We start from the raw sequence: 13,505 nt of genomic DNA, 5'->3' as shown, positions 1-13,505 counted from the left end.
TCACGGCCTGTGCCCCGCGGGTGTGCCCTGCCATCTGTGTCGGTCACGCAGGCTTCCCAGGGTGAGCTCGGCCCATCCCACCAGCGACCTGGCAGGTGCCCCACAGGGGAGACCTGCACCCGCTGCCTCTGGAGCGAGCGGGCCCGGCCCCCAGCCAGGGCGGCTGTGCTCAGTTCCTCGGGGCTGGCTCCTCAGACCCCTCCCGTCTGTCTCCATGTCTCTTGGGTGTCCTGTGTCAGCTCTGTGGAACACGCCCACGATTCAGGCGTGTGGTCGGCCCTAGAGAGGCTACGGTCGCCGGGCGGGCAGGGACACCCCGTGTGCCTGCAAATGTGACAGATGCAGAGCTCGGCTTGGCTCCAGAGGAGTTTCAAAGGCGTTGAGGGTGGAGCTGAGACCTGGGACTTTGATGTTGGTGGAAGGAGCATGGAGAACCGAGCCTCCCGGGCAGGAAACTGCCATGGTTCTGGGCATGACACTGGAAAGAACAGGGCAACCGAGGTCCACCAGACATTGCTGACCCGCACCCCACCCGAGGGCGCAGGCCTGCGCGAGGGCCTGCAGGGGAGGCAGACAGAGCTCAGGGCCAGGGCTCCAAAGGGCAACACCAACGCCGGGACCTGACATCTGGGCCGGAGGCTGCGTGTGGCCCCTGACGCAGGAAGCACGGAGCTCTCCCCGGTGATGAGCGGGGAGACCGTCCCTGTGACCACAGGAGTGCTGCTTGCCCGCTGGGTCTCCGTTCTCAGCCAGAAGTTGAGGCCGGATGACCCCGGCCCTCTCTGAGCGCTCCACGGTGCCCCACACGGAAGTCGCTCAGCCGGCCTGGTGGTTCCCACCTGGGTGGTGCTCATGGGCGCTGGGAAGATTCCAGAAGGACCAGATGGAGGTTCCTGAAGGTTCGGAAATGGAAGCACCGTGTGACCCAGCGGTCCCTGCTCTGGGCGTTTATCCAGAGGAAACAGAAGCACGGCCTCGCAGAGACCTTGCAGCCCTCGTTTGTTGCAGCGTCTTCCCGAAGCCCAGAGGACCCCTTGAGGGGTGGACGGTGTGCGACGGACACTCCTCAGCCGTCAGAAAGGAGGCCCTGCCTTCTGCGACAGTGTGGCTGGACCTGCGGTCGCTACGCTGATAAGACGACTCAGACAGAGGCAGGCTTGCCTGTGGGTGGGGTCTGAGAAAGCTGAGCTTATGACAGAGACCAGATTGGAGGTGGCTGGAGGGGGGGGTCAGGGGTGGGAGGGAGGGGGGACAGGGGTCCGGAGGACAAGATAAACGGTGGTGGTGGGTGGACACAGGGCGGGGCCCACCCCCTGCCTGTCCGCCCCGCAGGGGCTCTCGGCTGCCCATGCCGGGGGCTGCTGCTGCCGGTTCTGGGCAGGATTTTGGGAACCGGGGCAGCAGGGCGGGCGGCTGTCGTGGCGAGTCCGTGTGGGACAGTCGGGCCTGGCGCGAGGGAGACGTGGAGCCCATTCCGCATCCCGGTGGAGGCGGTTACACGCGGCTCCGTGCACGATGACGTGACGCAGCCATGTGCCGTGCCAGGGGTGTCGCGGGAGTGGCGGGTGTGCCCGGCTGGGTGCCCCGCTTGCTCGTCTTGCCCGAGCTGGAGGCACTGTCTTCATTTCTGGGTTCTGCTCTCATGAGAAAGGGGCTCGGGATGGTGGGAGGGCGGGAACAGGTTCCAGTCTGTCTGGAATGGACACCCGGAAGTGTGACCACTGGGATCTTTCACCAGGGCTCCGGTTGCTGGGGAGAGGTTCCAGGGAAGCCCGGGGGACAGTTTTCTTGCCCCTTCCTCTCCGTGTGGGGACAGGCTCCCCCTCGTTGACCGAGGCCTGCTGGTGACTCCAGCCTCTCAGGGTCAGGTCTCTCCAGCTTCTCTCTCTTGCCTTGCTCTGGCTGTCTGGAGGAGGTTCTCTGCCTCTGAAAGGTTGCCTGATCTGCTTGCCCACCGGACAGTCCAGGGTGAGCCTGCTCGATTTAAGCTCTAGGAATTTGACTTCATCTGCAGAAGCCCCCTTTGCCTCATTTGCCCGGGGTGTCTGAGGGCGAGGGTGGCTTGGGGGCTCTGACTCAGGTGCCCACGGGGCCGCTGGCAGCCCAGTGCAGGACCTGCTCCCGCGGGGCAGAGGGCACGTGCCTCCCGCGTGGGCAGCCCTCCCGGCTCAACTGCCTATGGCCCCGGAGGAACCCCTCCAGACTTTGGAGGAGTCACCCCAGGGGCCCGCGCGGGCCCTCCTGTGGCGTTCAGGGCCAGTCCACTTATGCATGGTGCTCGGAGGTTCCAGCTCATCCTCCAAGTCACAGCGAGTGGGGCTCTCTGGGAGGGCGCAGCCCCTGACCGTCTGCAGGTGACACAGCCTGGCCGCTTGGAGAGCTCATGAGACGCCCCTGCTCAGGGCCCGCCAGTGTGGTCCATGTCCACCGCTGGTGCCTGCGCTGCCCCGCGAGTGAGTGTCCCGGGGCTGGCTCGGCAGCCTGGAGGCCTGGCCCCTGCTCTCCGTCAGGGCTGCCTCGGTTCCAGGCGTGGACCCTGCTTGGGGCGGCTGCTCGGCGTGGCTGCGTATCCTCCAGCACCTCCATATTCGTGTGCCCGTGCTTGGCTTCTGTCTGGGGCACTTTCTGCCCCTGAGAGTCACTGCTCCCAAGGCAGGAAATTTCCACTCCTCTCTCCCCCGCTCGGCAGGCTGGAAGGCAATGGTGGTTTCTGGCCTAATTCAGCCCTGCCCAGCCTGCTGCGCTCACGGGCGTAGCTCTGAGAGGGGGGTATTGATTGCCTGGCACTGACGGATGGCTTACACCGCCTGTCACTCGGAGGCGTGTTTGCGAGGGGTTGATATGGTCACCCACGCGGCCCGGGTCCAGCACCCAGGATCCATCCTGCCAGCCGCGTGATTGAGTCATCCATTAGGCCGGTCTGCGGAGGGCACTCGGCCTGTGGCTTCCTACTTGGTGCAGAGCGTGTCGCCCCTGCCCTCGTGGCCCCATGGGTTCCCACACGGATCCCTCGTGGTCTCTGAGCTTCTCCCCGGGGCACCTCCAGTGTGGCAGCTGTCTGACCTTGAGGTGTGGGTTGCTCATGTTTCCCTGTCCTTCCTGGGGAGGCGCCCCCACCCTCTGGGGGCCCCCAGCCCAGCCCTGGGCAGGTGTAGCGAGTGCCCTGACCGCCCTCCGCTGGGCACTGGGCCAAGCCCGCCGAGGGGGCGCCCGCTCCTCTGAGCCACCGAGGGCCCTGCTTCCATGCTTGACATTTCGGAGTACAGTGCTTCGAACGTGCGACTTTATTTTGAGAACTTATTAAGCGTCTCCAGTCTAAGGATTTAATTGTTACTGATAGCTAAGAGTGTAATTACCTTGGTGAAATACCGTGACTATTTTAAGCAATTGGAAACTGGCTTCCAGAACTGGGTGAACACAAACCATTTTCCTATTTGAAATGCACTATTTCCAGTGTTCCCCTAATACTCTGTATGGTTACAGAATCCTATTTATAGACTTTAAACAGTGAAAGCTAACTTTTAACATGAAATTTAAAAAAATGAAAGTGAAATCCCCCCTTCTCCCCACCCCCAGTTCCCTGGGGGCGCGGCCTTTGGAGGAGGACGGCGGTCACTGCCGGCTGGCTTTCTCAGGGGCATGGTCTAGGGGAGATGACGTCCACCCCGGGTCCCCGCCGTTGCTGCGTAAGAAACAGATATGAGAGCGGAAGGTGAGGCAGGAAGTGCTGGGGGCCCCCAGGGGAGGCCGGGGCTCCTCTCGCCTCGTGTGCAGGTGGGGTTGTGCTGGAGGAGGCCCGGGAGCAAGGTGGGCGCCCTGCCTGGGCTGGGGGAGCCGTGTCACTAGGGGGTCCCTGAGGACGGGGCACCCCCTTCACCCAGGGGTCCACGCTGAGCCCAGGGGGCTCCGTCCGGCCTCCTGGTCCTTTTCCGACTGAGGGGCTCGGCTTGGGTATCGGAATTGGTATAAGGTTATTTATCTTGTGTAAATGAAGCTCCTTCTGTTCTTCGTATTCACTTGGCAGCTTAGAGAAGAGTGGTCGTTACGTGGGAACCGTGTGAGGCGGGGTCTGTCCAGCTGCTGCCATGGGTCAGCGGTCAGCGGCTCTGCAGAGGGAGGTCCAGGCTTGGGCGTGGGCCAGGCACGACCCTGCGGTTCTCCGCAGAAGCCCAGCGCCCCCCAGAGCCCTCTGGCACTTGCCCGTGACAAGAGAGTAGCCTGCTGGCGGGAGTCTGCACTCCTTCCTAATTTCAGGCAGCTCAGCCCCACGGGTGTGGGCACAGCTCCGGCTCTGTACGCCATGCAGTCTGGGCATGTGTGTGTGTGAGGTCAGAAGGAGGGAGACCATGGGAGTTCCGTGTTTTTCTGAGTTTCCTAGAGGTGATCCAGGCAGGTGGTCCTAACAGCTGTGTCCCTGGCGAGAGCAGGCTGAGGGCTGGCCCCTTTTCTGTGGATGCCCGGCCAGTGATGGGAGAGTCCTGGCCTGGTGATTCTGCTTGAGTCACGCTGGGTACAGAGGTGCCACCTCGTTTGTGAGACCCTGGAGCCTAGGGAGCTGGGGGCTTCGGTGTCCCGTCAGTGAAGGGCCTGCTCCTGCCTTGCCCGCCCTGTTGTGAGGTTTTCGAGGGTTGTGTCTGCGCTGAGTCGAGGGGGATCTTTGCTGGGAGACGTGAGGCGGCTCCTCTCCTGGGCCTGGCCGTCTGCTGACTCCCGAGTGAGCAGGAGCGTCAGTAACGAGCAGGAGTTGTCGTCTTCCTGTGTTCCGCCTGCTTCCATCCCGTCACCGTGACGCTGGCGCCCTGTGGGTGGAGACACGTCTCTGCGTCAGTGTTAGCCTCTTACGTGTGGCTGTCGCGTGCAGAGCGGCGTGATTGTGGGCGTGAGTGAAGCGGGCGACGAGACGGCTCTCCCCACTGCAAGCGTCAGCACTGCAGCGCCGTTTCTGGAAAGGCCTTCCATCCCCCGTGTGCGGCCTGGTTGCCCGAGTTGCCGGCCTGTGGTGGCCGACGGGCGGCTGAGCTTCTGTGGCTGCTTCCACCTGTGCTCTGCCAGCGCCGCCGTCTTCACTGCGGTGACGTGGCGGTGCTCTGATACCTGGCGCTGAGCTCCAGCGGGGTTGCCGCTCTCAGGAGTCTCCGGCTCGTCCCGGCCCTTCGCTCACCCGTACCTGTTTCAGGGTCGCTTTGTCAGTTTACACACACAGTCTGCTGGGGAACGGTTTGGATCACAGCGCATTCACAAAGACTTTGTGCATCAGTCTGGGGACAGACGGCCCCTTAGCATCGTCTCATCTTCTCAAGCAGAGCACTGGGTGCCCGTCACTTATTTATCGCTTCTCTGGGTCTCTCAGTGGCATTTGCCAGTTTCTAGGGTGGTCTTGCGCCCCTGCCACGTGTTTTCTGTATGGTGATGCTGCCTTTCAGGGGTGGTCCTCCGCCATCTGCGGTCCAGTCTGGGGAAGTGCGGTCCCCGGGGCCCCTCAGGGTGGGAGCAGCCCCCGAGGAAGCCGCCCGCTCTGCACCGCCCTGCACCTCCGCGGTCTCTCGCCCGATACAGCACCACAGCCCCGGTAGCAGGTCGACGCGGGGCTCCCGGTGCCCAGGTCTCCGTCGGATCTCAGGAAGCCCCGGTAGCTCACTGGCACACGCCGCCCTGTGTGCCGTTTGTCTTTGTAGACAGTCTTTGCTGGATTACGGAGGCCCCATCGGGCGGTAGTTTTCTGAGGGCTTTTATTGTCACTGCCTACCCCGTGAATTTTGATGTGGGTTATTTTTATTTTCCTGTTCAAAATATTTCCTCACATCTTCTCTCTGTGTAAAGGCCGACCTTCAGGTGCGGTTGCACGTTCCAAGCTCACGTTGTAGCAGATGGGAAGGATGGAAGGGGATCGAAAGAAAGAGCCCAGACTCACTCACTGTGTCCTTCCCTCTGCTGAAGCACAGGTTCTCGGGGGCGTCTGCCGCGAGCCTGGCTCTGCGCTCTGAGCTGCGGCGGCGGTCAGGGGGGCAGGCTCAGCACCAGGGTCTCCCTCGGGTTGGGGTGGAGCAGACAGACAGGGTTTGAAGAAGCCAGGGGACGGCACCCAGGAGAGGAGCCGTGCTGGAGCCCGGGGGTGGGTCAGTTCTCGACCTTTAGAAAGAGCACAGTTTAGACCCACAGGAAGTTGTGGCAGTGGTGGAAAGGTGCATCTCACCCAGCTTCCCTGGGCTGGGGTGGGGAGTGACATCCCAGATGGTTCTAGATGTCCATGCAGTATGTGTGAGAGTGTGTGAGTGCGTGCATGTGTTGAGTGTGTGCGTGAGAATGGACATGTCTGTGCGCATGAGTGTGCATGCGTGTGTGTCAGTGAGCACGTGTGTAGGAAACAGTGTGTGATGCTGTTGTCCTCGCAGAAGCTCCACTCAGGACTCGCCGCCACCACGAAGCCCTCCTTGGGCTGCACCTTTGCCCCCCAGCCTCCCATCTCCCAGCCCTAATCTAGTCTCCGTCTCCGGAAAGTTTGGCATTCCAAGGACACTGTGTGAATACAGGCATAGAGCTGTGACATTTAAACTGTTGACGATTTACGTGGCATGACTTTATTTCTTAGAATGGCTTAGGTTTTTAAAGTGAAGTAGCAAACAGAGCTCCGCGTCTTCCCTGCCCTAGGCGGCCCTCCTGATGACTCCGTGGGCTGTGAGTGGCCCGTTGTCCAGCTGAGAAGCTCTGTCGCTCCATGAACTGAAGCCCGCAGCCCACACCCGGGTCAGCCTGTGCTGGGCCCTGCGGTCCTGACCAGAGCTTGTCGGGTGTGCCCGCCGCAGGGCGCCTCGCTCTGCCCCCTCCTCCCCTGGACCCTGGACCGCAGCCCTTTCGCTGTCTCCCTCGTCACACCTTTTCCCTAAGGTCGTGCAGCTGGAGCCCCGCAGCGTCGCCCCCAGACTGGCCGCTGTCTTCGGTGGTGTGTGTTCTGGGAGCCTCGGTCTCCTTTCTCGTCTTGGTAGCTCCCTTCTTTTTATCACTGAGTAAAATCCCTTATCTGGATGGGTCTGCTGGTTTACCCCTCACTCACTGGATGTCTCGCTTGCGTTTCTGAAGGCTTTCATGTAGACGTGCGTTTTCACCGTCAGTGCTGGAGCCGCGTGGAGAGTGTTCAGCTGTGAATGTGTTTGCTCCCAGCACGTCCTGCAGGCTTCGTGGGCTCCTGCTGCGTGCGGCTCTCACACGTCCTGTCTTCCCCCCTTCCTGTGGAAGCCCTGGAGGCAGGGGTGTGTCCGTGTCAGTGTTGAGGACTCTGAGACTCAGAGCAGGCGGAAGCGGTGGGCTCTGCTCTGGTCTCTGGTTGGCCCCTCAGCAGTGTCTGCTCGCACCTTCAGCGTCTCATCACACCTGTGAGCGGAGCCAGGGAGGCCTGGCTGTGGCGTTCAGGGGCCCCCGCCCACTTTCCCGTGACTGGTAAGGGGGGCAGTGAGGCCTGGCGGCTGTGTGGTGTGAGCAGGTCTGATGAACACTGCCCAGCCCCCCGGGGGTCTGCCCTGTTGCCCTCACACCCCCGAGGCCAGAACCTGCCCCACAGCCGCCCTGACCCGCCAGGCCTGAGCACCGCCTGTGGCTGCTGCCCTTGGCCCACACCGAGGCCTCGCGCCTGAGAAGAGCTGAGCACGTCTGTTTCTCATGCAAAAGAGCAGCAAGGCCACCAGCCGCTTCTGATCACGCGTCTCCATGCTCCTCTTACTCCCGTCCTCGGCCTCGACAAGCTTCCTAATCTTATTAGAAGGGTTTCTCTCCTGTGCCTCTTCTTGTAATGCTGAGAATCCTTGGTTTGGGGAACACAGGAGGAAATACTTAGGAAGCTCAGAACCTGCTCCGTCTTCCGAGAAGCAGAATCCTCTCTGTGTCTCTGGCGTGCTCTTTGCCGCCCACTGAGGCTTGGATCAGGGCACTGTGCCCCTTCCCTGTTTCCACCTCAGGAAACTGCAGTCCTAGTGGGGCCGGGATGCTGGCGGGTGGAGGTGGCGGCTTGGGCTGGCGGCTCCTGCAGGACGGGGCTCCTCCGGACCTCCTCCCCCAGCCCTCTGCCCATGACTCTGCCCTGGTCAGGGAGAGTCCGGGACTGGGGTCCGGCTGTCCTGCCTGGGTGTCGGAATGCCTCTCTGCTCCCTGACAACAGTCTGCGCCCGGGGCTGGCCTTCCTCTGAGGCCTCCTGGGCCTGGCCGCCCGAGGGCCGGGGTCACACTCTCCGCCTAGGAAGGGCACGGGGCAGTGGTGTTCGCCAGCTCTACGTTCAGGCTCGAGTTCAACCTCTGCTCTCTTCCGAGTGCTGCCCCCTGAATGCCGTCCCCCTGGGGACCTCTTCCTGGCCCCCAGACGAGCTCCGAGGAGGGCCGTGAGCACCAGCCAGCCCTGGCGCTCGGCCCGGTGCCCCCCGCCCCGGCTGAGCAGGACACTCTCTGCTCCAGAATTTAATTTCACGTATTAAGATATTGTCCTTTCAGGTTAGCTTTCCAGGCTGACGTTCCTATTATATCCATTTAAGTAAGAAGTCCACCTGTTTTGTAATGGGAAAATGCCATTTGCAGAGTTATTAGAAAGCCAATCTTGTAGCCAGTATTATTGCATTATCCCACCGAGAGGGCAGCCGGACTGGGTCGTGGCAGGAAAAAACTCCAGAGAGAAAAGCAATTTTAGGAAATACAATGAAATCAAAACAAATGCCTTTCATCTCTCCAGTTTGAAGATGTTTATTAAGATAGGTTTGTGGTCGCATGGGAGAGGGGTTCTCTGGGTGGGCGGGGGGCCACCGTGGCCTCGCTTAGAGAACCCCCTCCTGTGGGCCACGGGCCGCCCGTCTCCACGTCCCTGCGCTGAGGGAGCACGGCTCCCTGCCCCACCGTGCCAACCTAGGTGCCCCGGGCTCTACGGGGTGCGTGGTCCCCAGGGGACCACACCCTGGGCTTGCGTGGCCCCCCACGGCAGCCCTGTTGGGTGTGTGACCCGGAGCCGTGCTGGACACTTCATGGACGCTCCCGGCCCCGTGAAGCCCCTGCCCCCAGCCTGCTCCCTGGGGGAGGGCGAACGGCTCGGTTTGCAGGAGTGCTGGCCTGTGACCCCGTGCCGTGAGAAGTTATGTACATCTGAGCCAGGATGTCCTTAAGCAGGACTCGGGTCACACTTGGCTTCCATCGCAGCCCTCCTGCCCCCCGGCCCCTGTCTATTCTTGAAGCTAAGAGGCCGTGCAGTCCTGGCCGCTGCTCCTGTCTGGCCGGCAGTGCTGCGCGGGCGGGCAGGGGGCTGGGAAGATGCCGTCCCACCTGCCTGGTCTTCTGCCGCCTCTGTGCCCTTCTCTGTCCCTCCCAAGAGGGCAGCGCCTCTCCTCTCGGGCTCCCCAGCAGTGGGCACACAATGGGCACATGGAACCTGGCTGGTGCCCGAATCTTGGCTCAGCGTCGAGTCCCTCATGTGACAGACGACGCGGCCACTCGACCGGAGCCCCAGGGGACGAGGGGCAGCATTGTGGCCAGCCATGGCCTCCTCCCACTTCTCATGTGACAGACGACGCGGCCACTCGACTGGAGCCCCAGGGGATGAGGGGCAGCAGTGTGGCCAGCCGTGGCCTCCTCCCACTTCTCATGTGACAGACGAGGCGGCCACTCGACCGGAGCCCCAGGGGACGAGGGGCAGCAGTGTGGCCAGCCGTGGCCTCCTCCCACTTCTCACTGTGCGAGGGGTCTCTCTGTCACCCCCCTACACTCCTCCCGGCTGCCATTGAGCAGGTGGGCGGGAGGTGTCTGACTGTGAGCCCTGCCCCTCCCCGCGCTCCGGGAGGGCGTCCGTCCTCCCCCAGGGCTCCTCCCCCGGCCCCCTCCAGGCTGGCTTGCAGTCTTTGTAAAACCGTCACAGTCTGCACGCCAAGTCCATATCAAAAGCACATACGTTACCCATAGTCAGCGATGCAGTGTTCAAGAATCAAGTCTGAGTATGTTCATTTTTAAATTAAAAAAAGATGACATGAAACTCGCAGGAGTAACGTTTCCACGGTTTCCCCCGCCCTGCGTTGTCCTGCGCGCCCCGGGGTCTTGACCCCTGTGGTCACACTGGACGGTGCTCCGGCTGGTGGCGGCACCCGGCCACGGGCGTCAGGCAGGCCTCGGGGCCTTGGGCGTCGCTGCTCCTGCTTGGACTGCTCACGGGGGTGGGGACGGTGGAGACGCAGGCGGCCTGGTCCGCACTACCGTCCCCTGGGCCGGGCCCTCGCAGAGCTCGGCGCCCTGTGGGGCTCCGCTCACAGGGTCTGCAGGGTCGCGGGGCCAGTCAGGCAGGAACCAGAGCACTCTGCAGCCTGCGAAGCTCTGGTCCTCCCCTAAGAAGCCCCGTCCTTTGACAGTTTCCTCAGTGAGTTTTCTGCGGAGCCCTGCACACTCACTCAGCGGTCACCACGCTGGTCTGCCTGATCCCGGCTCTGGGCGCCCGCGGGCCGGGGGTGCCCACACGTGTGACCTGTGGGGGGGGGCTTGCCAGTGCCGGGCAGGCCTGTCGGTCCCGGTTTCGCTGTTTGTTCGCGGGGCCTTTGCGTGGACTTCGTGTCTCTAACCGACTGTGTTAAAATGCACTGTCTTGTTTATTGAACCTCTGGCATTTTCTCAAAGGTGACCCCGAGCGTGGCGCCTCTGTCTCTGTTTCCTCACCGGCCAGCAGGCCATGTTGCTCACTCTGCCTCCCCGGCGCCCCCAGCTCAGGCCCTCGGCACAGGGGAGTCTCCAGGGCAGGGCTCTGAGGGGGAGGCTGGGCCCGCCAGGCCAGGGGTGCCACCTGCCACGGTCGCCTGCCACGCGGCCTGGGGGTCTGCAGGCCTGGGAGGACGTGGCTGCCCTGCCCGCAAGTGTCCTGTGTACACTTCAGATCTCCCTTGTTGTGGAGACCTGTTCTTTTAATTCAATTTCGAAGAAATCCAAATCTTTGAATAACCTTCATCCTGAAAGGAAAGGAAGTTGGCTGCAGGTGAAAATTGATGGTCATGCTCAAAGACATGGTTCCCTGCCAGGCAGCCTCTTGAGGCTGCTGCTAAAAATAGCCGTGGTGCCTTGCCGGGGGCGTTTGACTCGTCGCCAGGCCGCTCCCGCTGATTATCGCAGGCTCCACAGGCGCCTGCAGCGCCCTCGGCCGTTCCAGCCCGGGCATGCCCGCCCTCGGCTTGCGGAGGCCTGACGGGCAGCTCCTTCCCTGTCCCCTGCCCCCGCTGGGTCATCCGGGTTCCACTGCCAGGTTGTGAGTGTGGAGGGAGCCCGTACCCCCCTCCCGCGGTGGAGGCGCCTGGGGTCCTCCGTCTGGGCCGGGGCCGTCCCGTCACTGTCATCGGCTCCCGGCTCCTCGCCCTCCAGGCTGCCCCCGTCAGGCAGGGCGCAGGGCCTGGCTCCCTCTGGGCTCATCCCTGGCGTGGGCCTGGCTGCGCGGCTCACTGAGAGCTGTAGCAGGGCAGGAGGCGGTGGTCCCGCGGGGTGTCCAGGGAGGCGGGTGTGCCCTGTCCTTATAGGGCCCTGCCGTACCTGGTCCGGCCTGTGCTGGGCTCTGCGGCGGCCCTTCTTCTGCAGGAGGCCCCGGCTGTTGCCCTGGAAGCCCGTTTCTCCTCACTGGGCTCTTGAGGGGCTTGGAGACCCAGCAGCTGCGCCTGCAGTGGGGGCCTCCCTGTGCGCCAGGGCAGGCAGGCTTCGCTCCAGGCTCTGTTCTGGGGAAAACGAGCCTGGGACTGCGGCTCAGAAGACAGCTGGAACCTGAGCTCTGTCGTTCTGTACCCTTGGCTTCTCACAGCAGGACTCCTCACCTTTAACCTTCTCTTCCTCTCCAGGAGGCCAAGGCAGGGGGCCCACCCTGGAGATTGATCATGGGAGCCAGTGCTTTGAAAGTATGTTTTACCCGTAAACTCATATTCACAGAAATGTGGTAGTAAGTTCACGAAACATTTACAGTCGGTTCTGCTATCATGTGACATTTGGGTTCCTGAAAATTACCCAGCTACCAGTTCCCAAACCACTCAAAAACCTCACTGGTGACGCAGTACGAGGGCGAGAAGAGCCTGCTGAAAACGGTAGCGCAGTTTCACTCGTGACCAGGGATTGAGAGATAGAGACCATGGGGAACACAGCACGTGGCCTGGACTAGACCCGGCTTCCCACGCTGCTTGGCCAGGGTTTGTCCGCAGTGCCGGAGAGGTCCGCGCCTTCGGGTCTCACCCTGCCTGGCCTGCCGCCGCGCACCCGCGCTGGCAGGCAGGCGTCTGTGCCCGCATCGTGTTTATCTCCCCGGGAACGTCTGTCCTTGCCTGGTGTGGGACCTGGGGCGAGCAGGCGTTTAATGCCTGCTAAATCATCTCGTTACCTAGTTTTCATTAACTTTTATCATCTAAGAATGAAAGTCGTGGAAGCTCTGTGAGCTGGGGTTTGCAGACTCCCTTCTTGTGGAGGAGTCTGAGCTGGGGAAGGTTGAGGAGTTGCAGTGGGGGGATGTAGGTCCTGTCCACGCGGGCGTGTCTGGTTCCGCCCAGAGCCCCCGCCCCCGCCCATCAGGTCATAGCCCCATCGCGTCTGGGAGGGTGGGCCTCTGAGCCTGTGGGCTTGTGCACGTGTGAGTCTGTGCATGCGCGCGTGTGCGTGTTTTCATTCTGGAAAGCTGGTTGTTCAGTGCAGTTAGTCTGCTTTCCCCACGAGACCTCCTGGAACACGAGGCCAGCCTGGCCATTGTGATGGTTACGAGACAGACTCTGTGTTTCAGACCCGAGGTGCGCTTAGCGCAGGGGTATTAAATGCCATTCATCATCAAATGAAAAGCAGTCAGATGCAGAGCCTGGTTTGGAGTCCGTATTCTTTTGGTTAATTTCGCCCATAAAGACCCAAACTGCCGCCCATGAAATGCCATGAGGGAGGGGAGGAAGCGCCTCCCGAGCAGAGCCACCCACAGCAGGATTGGGGGTTCCTCATCGCCGTGGTGGATGGCGTGTTTGTGCTGTGAACACAAGTGGTGTGCACCCTGCACAGGCTCCCGTGGCCGTGGCCGGGGTGGGCGCGTCTTTGGGTCCCTTTCCGGAGCTCTGGTGTGTGCTGTGCTGGAGGTCATTTCCAGCTTTGCCCAGGGTCTGGAGAATGGCGGCCTGGGGCCCGAGGAGGGGTTGGCAGCAGGCTGCCCGCCCAGGAGGGCGGGGGTGGTAAGAGAAGCACTGCAGCTGCTTCTGGGGTTGGGGGCCCTCTTGCCGGTGTCCCTCGGCATGGCCGAGGCTCAGTGTCCCACCTGTGCAGGGGGTGCCTGAGGGCGAGGGCCCAGGAATCGTGTGGGTGAGCAGCAGACCCGCCCGACTGGAGGGGCGCCTGCCCGCTCCCAGCCCCTCCCTGTGCTGCAGCGGGTGGATTGGGCCCCAGAGAACCATGTGGCTCACTGCTCTGTGTCCGTCACGGGCTCCCTGCGCTGAGAGCCTGAGGCCCGGGACAGGCCTGGGGCCACCCGGTGTCGCCAGGAACTGGCCTCCGCGAAGCATCTG

The 13,505-nt window shown here is 62.4% G+C and overlaps 1 protein-coding gene across 4 annotated transcripts in view; it reads left to right on the top strand.

The window, feature by feature from the left end:
* Positions 1-13,505, top strand: part of MAD1L1 (mitotic arrest deficient 1 like 1) — a 233,454-nt gene that overhangs the window by 105,275 nt on the left and 114,674 nt on the right. The window lies entirely within an intron of this gene.

Source organism: Moschus berezovskii, chromosome 27 (assembly GCF_049115385.1).
Source record: "Moschus berezovskii isolate FMDL1 chromosome 27, NW_MosBer_1.0, whole genome shotgun sequence".
In the NCBI taxonomy this organism is placed as follows: Eukaryota; Metazoa; Chordata; class Mammalia; order Artiodactyla; family Moschidae; genus Moschus; species Moschus berezovskii.
This window is presented reverse-complemented; position numbering and strand designations above follow the sequence as displayed.